Below are 14,166 nucleotides of genomic sequence, written 5' to 3' on the forward strand. Positions count from 1 at the left end.
CAGTACCTATAATATGGTAATAAGCACTGTGGCTCACCCAGAGGGCAAATATGGTTTCGTGTCTTGAAATCTGTTTGATCATGGCATGCTTCTTTTAAGGAAGTGTCAGTTAGTATCTAGCAGGACCTGAATATTTCTTGGAACATAGTTTGAGAAAGACTACCACATACAATTTCACATGTTTTAAGCAAACCATGTTTATTATGTTCTAGGAGAGCTAATTCTTTAAGTGAAATATTAAATAAATCCTTTTGTTAGGCAGCAGAGTTGTTTTGCAAAGCTCTCTCATTTTGCATCTTTCAAATTCAGAATTTGCTTTGCTCTTTTTAAAAGAAATATTTGCCAAAGGTCCCATTAAGGACTATCAGATGTTGTTAATCCTCAGCTAAGCATGCGACAGTATTCAGGGGAGTCCAGCTTGTGGCAGAGGCCTCTATGGTCTCAGTCTGCAGAGGACAGCCAAAGGATGATTGGCACAAAGTGACATCTGGTTTCCCAATCGCCTCTCTACTGGCTGTATTGGTCCTGGCTCAGTCTTGCACAAAGCAGTTCTGGAAGACAGGACGGCACCATCTTAGTGCGTGTGTGTGAAGGAGAGTTTCTTTTTAGATAGAATTTGACTTATACAGTATTTGCTTTCAAATCAGGCACCTTCTATTTGAGTTTCTCATATTATCGGGTGCTCTCTCAAATACTTCTTTTGAACAATAAAGTGCTGTTTGGAGAAGACACATAGCCTTAAAGAAACTGAATAGTTTTTGAATTGTTAGAGATGTCTCAAACCGAATTTGTAAAAATAGCAGACAAGGAAAGTTAACATAGACGATAATTATTTCTGAGGAGTCTCGCTTCACAAGTGCGAGTGTTAGATAATGTTGTAAACAAACCTTTCTTCAGATCACTTCAAAAAGCAACATAGTGAGTTGTTACAAAATGGGGATCAAATAGATACCTACAAAATGAACTATTTTAAAAGTTATAAGCACTTTTGAAAGAAGCCCATGGGAATCCCTACAGGCTTAAGCAGGGAAATCATCTAACCGGCAGTGAATACTTACAGAAGGGGGGTCGGGGTATGAAAATGAAAATGGTTTAAGATCAAGAAGGAAGGACAATCAGAGATTGGTGACTGACCAAACGAAGCACCTGCTTTCCGGAAATTAAAATCATGTATTAGGCAGCTCTGACTTAATTGCCAAATGGGGTGAAGCCCAGTCTCTAATGTAAAAGGGTCCCAAATTATAATTGGGCATCATGGATTAAAATTCAATACCTGAAAATTTCCTCTGAAATGAATAGGCAACTGGGACAGACTGCAGAGCCCAGTACAATATGCTTCCCGCAGCTGACACTGGCAGGTCACTTTATTTGGCACCAAATAAAGTTCCCAAGTGGTCTTTAAGAGCATTCAGCTGCAGAGTGCTTGTTTCATTCATCCCTTATTGTGCTGCCCGTAGCAGATCCAAAGAAGGAGCATGAATCAGCTCTGCTGATGAAATTTTCTCAGGCTGAGCGAGGGAGATGCAACTGGACTGACTTCACCCCTTTAGTGACACCCTGAATGGTAATGGCTTTCACGCAATGTCGTTCAACAGGAAATTTAGGGAAAGGAAGGATAAAAATGAACAATGGAATACTTCCAAACAGATACTGTTTAGAAGAAAAATATTTTTAACGAGAAACATTATGTATTATGTCATTACCATATAAATGAGAAAATTGTCAAATAAGGCTGCGGTCCCCCTTTGTGTACCCCCAGACACAAAGTGGAGGCTCAAAGTAGACCCTCAGATTTCCTACGCGAAGCATAAAACTACAGCGCTATATTTAGCTCTCTTTAGTTGCTTCTTTTTAAGGTATCCAGAGGAATAAAAGTCAATCCGTTCAATATCTTTCGTTTTAGATGTGCTAATTTCAGAGCGTATGCTCAATATCGGAGTGTGTTTCCTTGTTTCTGTCAATTCTAGTAAAATTTTCTAATCCTAAAATAATATTTCGTGTCCTCCCCCATGCCGGTTTAGGAACTGCAGGAGCTGGAGCAATCTTACTGAGGTCGTGAACCTGTCTGATGAACTTCAGATGAATGGAAAATGTTCTTCCGAGCTTAACAGGCCTTATTAATGTACAATTCCAGTACAGATTTTTTTATTTAAATTCACGGAAAGGTTAAAAGGCAGTAGTTTTTATTATTGTTTTGCCTTTGGTTTAGGACAAATTCTGCGTGCATCTACAACAGAAGACGTCTGCTAATTATTTCATATAAATCACTGTTAGCGGCAGTATCCAATAGTGTTATTATCACTGAATTGTTAAGAGTCTTACATTTCCATTAGAATTAGGAGCAAGGGCTAATTATTTTAGTTAAAGCTAAATTTGATCTAAACGGGAAGCACATTTGGCATTCAGTCTAGAAACCTACGGCTGTAATAAAAAACTGCTTGTAAATGCAGAGACTGGAAAATGTATACAGACTCTTCGGTTTTCCATTTTTAGGAGAACTTGCTGTAGTTACAGTGGGATCATTAACATAAGTATAGTAATATAAAATAATTAATATAAGATGTTCTGTTCTCCTGTTTATGGCCAAATTTTGCAGGATAAAGTGAATTAATTTGCCCAAATAAATTGGTATGCAAGTATCTAAATGCTTCTCTAAATTGAATTTCTTTTAATTTTTTATTATGGAATATTGCAAATTTATACTAAAGTAAACAGAATGGTATAAGAAACCCCCCTATACCCACTATCCAAATTCAATGAGTATCAACACATTATCTTGTTTCATCTATACCCCAATCCTTTCCTCCATCACACTTTTCCTCTTGAGCAGACTAAGTGTAGGAGCCAAATTGTATGGGATTTTTAAATTAGTAGAACTTATTTTAAAAACTGGCACATTCTCAGGGTCAAGCATTTTACTTAAGAAGCATTTTTTTCCCAGTTAACCCAGGAGAAGAGTGGCGCACTATACTCACAATATGAAATGACAGATGAGGTGGATATTTGGTAAAATCATACTTCACATACCAGAAATTCAGTGATCTGGGTTTTCATTTTCTGTGCGTTTCCTGGGTAATTGATACGGTTCTTTTTCACCAGTGGAATCTCTAGTCTTCCAAGTCTACCACTCCTCTAAACCTCTCAGCCTTTCTTTCTTTCTCTCCTTATTTATTTTTGCCTCTTATAAATCATAGATAATAATAGTTCCCACATCATAGCTTGTTAGATTTTAATGACAGCCTCCAAGGACAGGTGTCAGTTAAATGAAACCTATAATTAAAATTTGTGCTATTCTAAAATTGGGTTACTTGGCAATCCTCCAGTCAGAGACTAACCCCATTCAGATGATAGGCGTGCAGTAGTCATCCGGGCTACAAAGTGTGCGGCAGATTCAATGGAGGCCAGAGTTTGCGAAGTGCCAAAACTATGATGGAATGCTTTGGTTCCGCACACCCACATTTCAGGTGTTTCTACTTGGCACCTGAGTAAGTGGTCTGTACCTTGGGACTTTAGCAACTAGTGTTCTTGTTCTTGATTAACTCCACAATTTGGGTGAAGGCTATATGTGTTTCACCAAGCAATTAATTTAGGTATGTGCATATATATGCGATTATCATACTTATGCACTAAGTATGATATTATCAAATTCTTTAACCTCCGGCACTTCCTCACTAAGAAGTAGGGAGGCATGGTCTCAGTTCCAGTCCCAGTGTTGAACATGTGCATCATCTTGGACTCCATGCTAGTCCTATCAGACGTGGTTATCGTTTTCCTACAAGAAATACCTCTTGAAGGATCCTAGCTTGCAGAACCTCCTGAGACTCCTTTGGCATTTACTCAAGAGCAAGCTCTCTGACTTTGTTACTGTTCCTATAAATTCTGCTCTGGGAACTCTTCAACCTTTCATTGATTTCTATATCTTTGGACTTGTCATTTCCGCCCTGCAACACTCTACCGAGGGAGAAACACATAATCACTATTAAGTTGGAAACGTCATGATCTTTTCATCTGTAGCCCTCAACTATTGACACCCTTCATGAATTTGTGCTGGGCTCTCGTTCTCTTGGCCCCACTAACCACCGAGGGGCATTCCCTTCTACTCTTGGACTCCTGGGTCTTCAACCTGCATGTTACACATGGTCCTCAGATAAGAGTTTCCCCTGCCTGTACAGTGTCTTTCAGACCGTATGACTTTACTGGTAAGTCTTCTCTATGTTCTCACCAGGCTCCTTGGAGATACACTGGCTGGTAGACACATCAACCAGACCCAGCTCTGTTTTGTAGCTGAGTCTTGAGTCTCGATGATGGCTCTGGCTTGTCTTAACTCTTAAGCCTGCGTCTCTGCAAATCAGCAGTCAGACTAGGACACTTTCTTTTCCTCGACCAGGTGTCACTTGCAGGATTATTCTGTTAGGAAATTAACCCCTTCTCTAAGCTCATTTATCCAATTTTCCATTTCAAATCTTTCCCTTCTCCCATAGCTTCCAGGCACAGGGGAAAAAAAATCAAGTTGCTATTATTCGACCAGAAACATCTTTATTTTTAAATTATTTAAATAGTCAATCTTTCCACCTTACTGTGTATGGGTTTCCCTCTAACAAATGCACTATACAAAGATTTGGGTGTATGTTTTATTTGATTTTCTTTTGGATAAAATCTAGATTTTTTTTTAAATCAGTAAGAAAAGGCGCAAACCATTAGGAAAGCATTCAGGGTAGATTAATTGCTTATCAAGTTTTCATTCTCTCTTCAAACCATATTGAACCACTTGTTTTACATGAATTCCAAAGGCTGGTGCTAGCTTTCACTTCAGGAAATAAATGACACAGGGTATTATATTTTAAGGACCATTAAAACCTTGAAATTGCACAGTGACTTAAAAAACAACAAGTTATTTAGCCTGGATAGCTTTGTAATGGTTATACAATGGGGAAATTCATTGTTAAATGACCCTCCCACTCTAACTTCACATATAATGCTTGGCAGGAAGAGGGAGAAATAAGACAAGCATCCGGTACACAAGGTGTAATGTAAATGGTGCAGGAACATTATGGGTCTGTGTACCAAGTGGATTGGAGAGAATGCACTAAATCTTTCTCGGAATCCTGTGCTCATTGACCCACAGCTGGTGACTGCTATTTTTGCCTGGTCTAACGAGGCTAGTTCATTGCTATGGTCATAATTCCGAACTTCTATATTCTGTTACAGAAGTTGCTCTTATCTATAGGTTAATATGTTTGAGATAAATAAGAGAAGGTATCTGTCATATCATTCATGAAACTTTGCTAATATAAATAAGTTTGGATTTATATCAAGTGGCATTTGAATGCGGTCCTTCTGTTGTCTAATTTATCACCTTTCGAACATTTTCTTTAACACCTCCATTAGAACGTCTGTGAAGGCAATGAAACCTAGCTACCAAACTAAAGGCAGAATGCAACAAGTTCTAAAACAACAAGAACGATAACACAAAGAATTCTTTTGAGCAAAACGACAAACTAACAACAACAATAAACAAAAAGCAAACCCCACTTGTTTTTACGATGAAAAGCAAACAGCATTTGATTCAGTAAAGAAGCAATAATTGCTTAACTAGCCAAAGAGATACAGCTCATTATTTTTCTATTGCTCATTTATGTAGTTTTCCCCCCTGAAGCACACGCATAATTTGGGTCTTTAAAAATATGATTTACATATGGCACTTGAGGAGCAAGATTTTGGAAAATCATAAAGTGTTCTTTCCTGTAAAAGCAATGTCCTTTCTTGTTAATGCTGAGGATGCTTTTCCCAAAGCTCTCCTTTTCTGCGCAAGACAGAGTAGCCACTAATGAGGAGAATACGGCAAGTACCTCTGTTGAATGTTTTCCTTTGTTTATCTACAGAGAGTTCATTCTGCAATAGGAAGAATCCCTTAGTATGGATGAGTCTAAAAGTGCTCAAATTCTGCCAAGAGCAAAGTTATAAAGCTTTGTGTACCCACAGTTTAAATTAATCTAAATAAGGCCAAAGGAACTCTATCATCTCAAACAACATCAACCACATTGCTTCCATTGTCTCTGTTTACAAAATACATTCTGGCTTATTTACATGGATCCCGTTTCCAGTTAACAGGCTCTCTGGTTGGCAATACTAGAAGATGTGCATCTATAGTGACAAACTCTGACACTGGCACTTGCCGTTTATTACAGGTATATGATGTTTTTCAGCCTGTTTGGAGTTTCCAGAGTAGTTCCAGATAGTGGCAATCAGTCCTTGAAAACGACTCTACGTCCAATAGTAAAGAGCACTTTCAGATGGATTTTTTTAAAAGAGAGCATTAATTCAGAATATAAATTAAGAAAATAATGTTTAATGGTGAAAAAGTACAAACTTACCCACACATTTTGGTTTCATGTATAAAACATAAATAGCATATGAACTCTGCCTTGTGTCCTCAGAGAGAGCTGCAGCTTTTTTTTCCTTCTGAAGAGTGTTCAAAATACGCTATTTTAAACACAATAATTCATAAATAAAATACAGTGCTTGCCAAAATTATTTTTTCACCCGTATACGTAGGGCCTTTAGACACTGTTCTGAACTCTGATTTTCTCCTGAGATACAATTTAAGAGCTTAAAAAATGTCTTTAAAAGACTTCCTGTGAAATATGCAGGCTTTTTTTTTTTTTAAATTTGTGTTTCTATATGGCCAAATTGCTCTGTTGTTATAAATACTGTATGTAAAATTACCAGATTGCCTGGCATTCCATTTTTACAGGGGATACTGCATCATTAAGCATTGAAAGAATATAATATAACTATTCAAACTGCTTAAAATATTTTGTAACCATAAATTATTATCCAAAAATATTTTTCAAGTAGATAAAAAGAGTTGTCAATTCTGCATAGTGAATGCCTCATAAGGGGCTCGTTTGTGGTTGAAAACTGAATAAAAGCAGTAAATTAAGACCAGACTTAACCATAGAGAAACTGTAATCCACTGCAGATTTCCTTGGTGAATGAAGTATTGTTATGTGGATTTATCCTTCTTGCTTGTGCAGTTAACCAGTCACATCTGTGGCCAAAGCGCTGTCTGTGCTCACAGACAACGCGGGTTCACTAACCCCAAGGAGGTAAGCCCGCGCTGGTTTACATTGTATTGATAAGTGCAAAATAAACTTCACAACTGTTTCACAGGGGCTGCCTGTGAAAGGGCAGATAGGATATTGAAACTGAACTATTGTTAAGGGTGGAGAGGAGTGTCACAGAAGGAGCAGGCTCTTGAGAAACTGCAGGCGACATTGGGTGTTTGGTTTTCTAATAGGCATGATGTTAGCAAGGGGGGCTGTGATGAAGCCCCGTGGAAGGTGGTGTGAAAGAAGGACAGGAGCATCTGGGGTTTCCGAACGCAGTCAGAGCTGAGGACGGACGGAAATATGGTATATGTTAAAGAGCATCACTCATCATAAATATTCAATTTCAAGAATTTAAATAGTTTACAGACATAGAAGCCCTTGATGATTATTTTATCCAGCATTGTTGATTTTCCTCTGTTGTTCATCGGCAGCCGCCATAATTAATGAATAAGACCCTGGAAGGCTTGACAATGAGTCGCTTTAGTCTTAAGTCTGTGGATTTTTCTTTGTGATTACATGCCATAAAATAACTGATTTGCCTTTTTGTAAATGAAATGAAAGGGAGGCAAATAAGTCATATCTCTGATTTTTTTTTTCTTTTAGAGCCTAATGTTTCCAAACAACATCACTTTTGATTTCTCTGATGAAGGCTTATGGCTACCCCTCATGCTTTACAAAATATACCAAGTCAAAGCCGAAAAGAAACCGTAAGTGAACATTATTTCAAGACAGTTATTTTTCATTATTTTGGAAAAATTTATCAGATTTCCCTGTAATTCACTGCAATATGTTCACTTTGTGAGTGATATGGGAAAAGAATAGAAAAAGAGAACATATAAGTGAAAAATGCCTTTCTTTTTCTATGGAGGGTTGAGATTTAAAAGTTGTAAGAGTCCCACACCTTTCTACAACAGTATTTTTACAAGCAAGGTCAGCTTTGCAAGAAAAAAGTTTATTCTTGAACATAAGCAGGCATTTGTACATTATTGGTACAGTAAAATGTGTGTAAAGTATAGATATACTGGCCTGTTCCAGTATTTGAATCCTTCAGATCAAGAAATTTTTCTTGGAATTTTTCAAACTTGGAGTATTGCTTTTCCCTAAGACGGAAGATATTTAAGCTAATGAAACCTATTTCAGATTCAGCAGCTCCACTAAAGTGTAAATAGGTTATCTGCTCACGAAAAAGCCTTTGCGACTTGCAGCAATGTGGGTCTCCTAACATGAGTAAAGAGATCCCAGAAAACATCAGTTCTTCCAAATATGTGCTAGATTGGATTTGATTCCTGAAGAAGAAAGTTTGTAATTACCATCTCTACTTAATTAAAGAAAACCACAACTTGATTATACCCATTACACCTTTACAAAGGTGTCTGTTTCTGAGGAAAGCACAATCTGAAAATCTCTATCATTACATGAAGTATCTATATATTCCATCAAAACTTCTGGAGTTCCACAAGCTTTTTCTTCCAGTTGGTGAAAAGGGGTACCGTGCTGATTGCAGGTAGGTTTAGTTCAAATTGCCTGTAAATATTGTATAAGCACCTGCACCTAAAGACAATGTTTTTCTTATTATTTAAATCCCACCCCCACACTCCCACAGTACACACACACACTCCTTGTAAATTAAGGGGAGGAAACTTCAGTAGAAACTGCTATTAGCAATAAATTACTCTTTGGTGCTTTGCAGTTATATTTTCTAAAATGGTTTCAGATTGATCAAAATAACAATTTACTGTTACATTTTTCTGTGACTTCTGTGTACTGCAACAATTTAATAAAGTAATAGAACTTCCCCTTAAAAGAACAAGTGCTCATTAACACTTGTAATTCCATGTTGTGTGGTGCGTCCAGTGTTGCGAAAAGGTTATGGATCTACTCACTGTAACATCAAAAGTGTAAAGGTGATGGGTGAGATTCCCTTTGTTGCAAGTGCCGAGAAATAATCATTTAAAGGTCAGTTGCACTCAAAAAAAGAACATTTGTTTAATAAGTAACTCATTTTAGGATATGCTGCACTTTTAAAGGTTACAGAGTAGACCAATTTGCCAGTGATGTCAGCAAAAAGTACTATTAAAGTCATTGGTCCTATTAAAACAATCCTTCATAAAACTCAGATTGTATGCCTTCTCACACAGCCCAGCACACATCAAAACAGCGCGCAAACCGTTTATAGGGTGACTTAAGGAGACATTGCCTTGTACACATTACCTGAAGTGTTCAGCTCCTCTTAAAAGCAACAGTGGAGTGTTAGGCAGGAAAATATGTTAGTACACACCCACATACACATGATCCCACAGCTGATTCATTCTATTTTGCTTCATTCTTTCAGTTTTACTAATTTCTAAGAACATACCCATGTGTCTTAGGTTATACGATTTCTCACTGGATGGTACACCAACAACTGTCGTGCTAGAAACTCTTTCATAAATGAACTAATTATTGATTCAGCTATCTATATAGACGAACAACTATTTTTTTCTGTTCTTTGCTATTCTAAGACAAACTTCCCTCCACTGCTCTTCCCCCAAAAAGCCAAAGAGAATTTGGTTTGGCAATAAAATGGAATACTAATTTGATATACAGACCAAAGAGAAGTAACGATAATTGTAATATAAGCAAACATTTTTTAATACCAGAAGGGGTTTTTTCCCCAAGATCTGAATAAAGGTGGTGGTTTATTTAATATAACTTTGTATTATTAAAAAATGTGTCTTTGGGGAACTGATGCTCAACACATAAAAGTTCTTTTGTTGTTTTTACATTTAGCATTCTGGAAGCAGTGTTTTAAACTGGCAATAATTTTTTCTAGAAGGTTAGCTCTTGGCTTGAGATGAGTAAATAAATGGAATAACTTCAAGAGAAACCTCTGCAGAAAGCAGGCCCTCTGAAAACTTGATTGTTTAAGATTTGCATTTACTTTTTCACTCTTTACAAAGGTTGCAAAGCTTCCCAGTTGCGACATTTGGTTGGTGATAAACAGTGAATTCTCAGATTTTTATAAGGAGTTGACTTTTAACACACACTGAATAAGAAATTTAATTACAGGTTAAAACAATACATTTTCATGCAAACTTCTAAGATTCACTATTTAGATTAAAGGAACTAGAAAGCTTATAACTCTTACCCTATGGTAAAGTAAGAACCGTCTGTATGGACACAAGATATGTGCAATTAGAAGAAAATACGACACTCTTATTTCAAGCAATTTAGCTAAGAATCAAGTTATTCCCTTAATTTGCCTTGCTTTTCATTTGAAAGAGGCAAAATCTATTTCCTGGGCAATTTTGCAGAGCAAAGATATTAATACTTTGGGGTTTAATTGTATCCTGTGTTTAAATACACTGTGGGTGAAACCCCAGACCTCTGCTTAATTGCTGTGAGAAACTAGCCTGATTTCTCTGAGATTAGGCACACGCTTATGTATACTTTGACCTAAGAGTGCCTCCTTCGGAATTAATCTTCTAAGGTAGAGAGATTTGCTTTTCTATGTGCAGCAGGGCCATTCGTGACAAACGGGGCCTAATAAACTAACCTCACCCCCCACACCTCGCTTTTGCTGTCAACGTTTTTCTTCATCTATTCATTTCACACATCTCTTGTCTGGTGGCTTATTAGCAAAACCCTAAACTGGGCAAGAGGAATAATTTTAATGGTATTTTTTCAATTAGAGGACTTTGAACTTTAAATCAAAATACTTCAGACATAAAACTGTAAAGAAAACTTTCATTTTTGCTAATGAAACAAATTGTTCTAAAGCAACCCCATTTAAGTAAATACTGTGGCCCTGTGAAAAGACAAACAATTCATATTTACTTAAAATTTTGTTCTGCAGCTGTATTTTGTTGAATTCATCTAATGTATGAAAGCACTTTTTCTTTCCCATCAGCTACATCATAATTGTTTTTATAAGATGTAACAGAATGTTCTGGTTTTTAAATATTTATATTAATCAAAGTTAGGGCTGTTTATATTTTTTGGCAATAGAGCTTTTCTTTAAAAGTGATGCACTTCCATTTAACTAAACAAAAGTGTTGAAATGGCTTGTCATATCAACCTCAACATAGAACAGTTGGTAATAGAAGTTTTGAAGACAGGAAGAAAGGGCAGCTAGTTTCTCAGCTTCAGGTTCAATACGGATTACCAAAATATGCAATATTGGTAATTTCCAAGATTCTGCTGAGGAAATGTCATTCGTTGCCGCCTATAAACTATAGAGTTACCTGGTTGAAAGGTTTGCATTCAAGTTTCTTGTTCTGTTTTCTTGGGGCATTTGTAAGTCAAGACTAAAAGCTGGCTAAAAAATGACAAACTGCTAAAACTGGGGGGTTACTAAATCATTTAATTCATGGAAAACATGCTCTAATATTTTATATATTTCTAAACAATCTTAGTAATGAAAAAAAAACACCTTCGTGTTACTTACCTGCAATCTTCTACATTTGTGAGCAAAAATAGCTCAAACTAAAGCTTTTTTGAGGTCAAACCTCCAGCTGTTGTTATTACCATAAGCTTTGGGTGGCTAATAAGGAACAGTGTGGTCTATCCAGACTTTCATAAGGGAAATGGAATCTTCACTAAAGACATTTAAAGAGCAAGCCAACCTTGATGAAATTCGTTCATAATTAAACATAATTCTTTCGTAGTTTGAACAATCCCAAACATTCTGGAAGCTTAATAAGCAGCAGCTTGGAGTAGATCAGTCCATTGGGAATTGTGTTGTTGTTGTTGTTTTCATTTGTTAGTTCAAATTGTACTGATTCACTTCTGTGAGAAATCATCCTAAACAGGAAGAGTGGGACCAGAGCATGCCGGCCCTAACATGGAAGCTATAAATGCTTTGCTTTCAGGGAATGGTAAGCACCTATCAAACAAACAGGAAGTATTATTATGCATTGCAGGCAGAAAGGCTAAAGGTCTCCTGTTCGAACTTTTGGCCCTTCCTGAATCCCTGATCCTTCGTTATTTTGTTGAACTCGATGTAAGTCTTGACCAGTAGCTGACTCTGAGAAAACACTTCCTGACATCATTTTCAAAGGTGATGTGGGATTATTATGCCCGCCTTTTCATTTGGGGTTGAGGATGTAAAATCTGACAGTGGTTCCTGGTTAATACTTCAGACGGTCTTCTAATTGCCAGGTCAGGCTAATTCGTTCCTTTGGCCTTTAGCTTTACTGCTTCATTTTCAAACATTGGTTAAAATAATCAATGCGCGTGCACACACATACACTCACCAACACACAAACATTTAAAGGGGCAAAAATATGCTATCGCAGAACAGGCAGAAGAGTCTTTTTAATTACCTCATTCATAATATAAAGTGGTGAGGGGAGAGCAAAAGAGGTCAGGGTATAATAAATATAAAATTCAAATCTCTAAACTAATTTCCTTTTTTTATTGTACCAGCTAAAGCCAGTGAAATAAACATGTATACCATTATGTCACACCATTATGGATTATTATTAATATCTTGTTTCCAATTTTATGCAATTTTGGAATAATCCAAATCTATGCATTCGCCTGGGTAGGGGGTTTTGCTCGAGGTAATTGACATTATATAGTCCAAAGCACAGAAAGAAGAAAACATATCTATAATCTTTACCCATTTCCAAACAGAGGGGGATAATCGGACCAATTCTTCTATTGTGTGCCCTCCCTTTTCATGCAGGGTTTCCTTTGAAGTCAGAGGGAGCTGGAGGAGCCCGGGCTGAGAATGTGGCTGGAGGAAAAGAATGAATATTATCAGGTCAGATTCTCATAACCAGGTTTTATGCCACATTAACCATTGAATTTCCTATAATGCAAAGCCTTTTATGATCATTTTTACCTTCTGGTTTATTCCAAGCTCACTAATACAATTTCTAATAATATACTGGGGGGTTTTCTTAAGTATATTTATTTGAAAAGCTAGATCCACAACCCAGGCCCTCAAAAATATAAAGAAACAATTTTTTTTAAGAAAACGCTGATAACTGAAAAAACATCATTTTCTGATTATTTGGAAGTCTAGATGAATTAAAAACACTGGCCAATTAAACTGGCTTCGGAGTGACTACAAGGCAGAGAAGGTATGAAGTGGATGGGGGGCTTGGCACTTGGAAAGCAGTTTTCTCCGTTCTCCCTTGCTTGTTACCACCTTCAAGGAGAGATGTAATGTACACTTGCATTTATGTTGCCTAGCTAAATTTCAGGTTTGCTATTGCCATTTGGAAGTTTATTTCTTAGCCCCTGTCTTTTACAAATGACAGGGAGCATGAACTTGCATAAATGCACAGGAGGTAACAGTATATAAACCCAGATAATGATGGCCTGAAGGTGTGGTCAGTCATTTGATTTAGGTGAACAGACAGTTGTGCAAAGACTCGCTTCAGTATCCATATCTCCAACCAGAGGAAAAGGATTGAAGGCAGGGACTAGAATAGAACTGACCCACTTGTCAGGCTGAGAAGCTGTCTAAGAACCAGCAAAGTTCTTCATTCCGTTAGTGTATATTTTTAAGAATACTGTGCTAAGCCATGTGATAATTATTACAGCTACAAAAACAAATCACATGGCCCTTGAAAAACTCAAATTCACGTGGAGGAGAAAGACATGTAAATAAACAATCACAAAAAAATTATGACAAACATCGTAACACAGGCATCTACTATGTGCAATAAGAGCAGAGAGAAGGGAGTTATTAATTCTGTCTGGAGGATGGAAAGAAGGGCTCAGATGGTCAATAAGAGTTTCACAGAAAAGCTGATAAGCAAGCTGTGTTTTAAAGCATAAGCAGAGATTCACAAACAGAAGAGGAAGGAGGGGCCATCCCAAGCAGAAGGAATAGCACGGACTCAAATCAGAGCATGTCTTATTCAGGGAATAAGAAGTTGTTGAGTCTGACTGTAGTGCATGGCGTCCAGGCTGGATGGTATGGGGAAGAGTCTACCAGAATTTGGTTCCAAATTGCAGCCCAATAAACAAAGCCTTGTATGCTACGCTAAAGAGTTGAGACTTCATCCAGGAAACAGCAGAAAGTCCCCAAAGTGTGTAAGCAAGGGAGGAACATGAACTG

General features: G+C 37.2%; 1 protein-coding gene across 2 annotated transcripts in view; it reads left to right on the forward strand.

The window, feature by feature from the left end:
• The window catches only part of ADGRL2 (adhesion G protein-coupled receptor L2), a 594,466-nt gene that overhangs the window by 224,468 nt on the left and 355,832 nt on the right, over positions 1-14,166 (forward strand). For both annotated transcript variants that reach the window (XM_070486667.1, XM_070486675.1), the window contains exon 3: positions 7,716-7,819. The gene's annotated coding sequence lies outside the window, so the exon portion shown is untranslated. The remainder of the gene's footprint in view (positions 1-7,715; positions 7,820-14,166) is intronic.

Source organism: Equus asinus, chromosome 16 (assembly GCF_041296235.1).
Source record: "Equus asinus isolate D_3611 breed Donkey chromosome 16, EquAss-T2T_v2, whole genome shotgun sequence".
In the NCBI taxonomy this organism is placed as follows: Eukaryota; Metazoa; Chordata; class Mammalia; order Perissodactyla; family Equidae; genus Equus; species Equus asinus.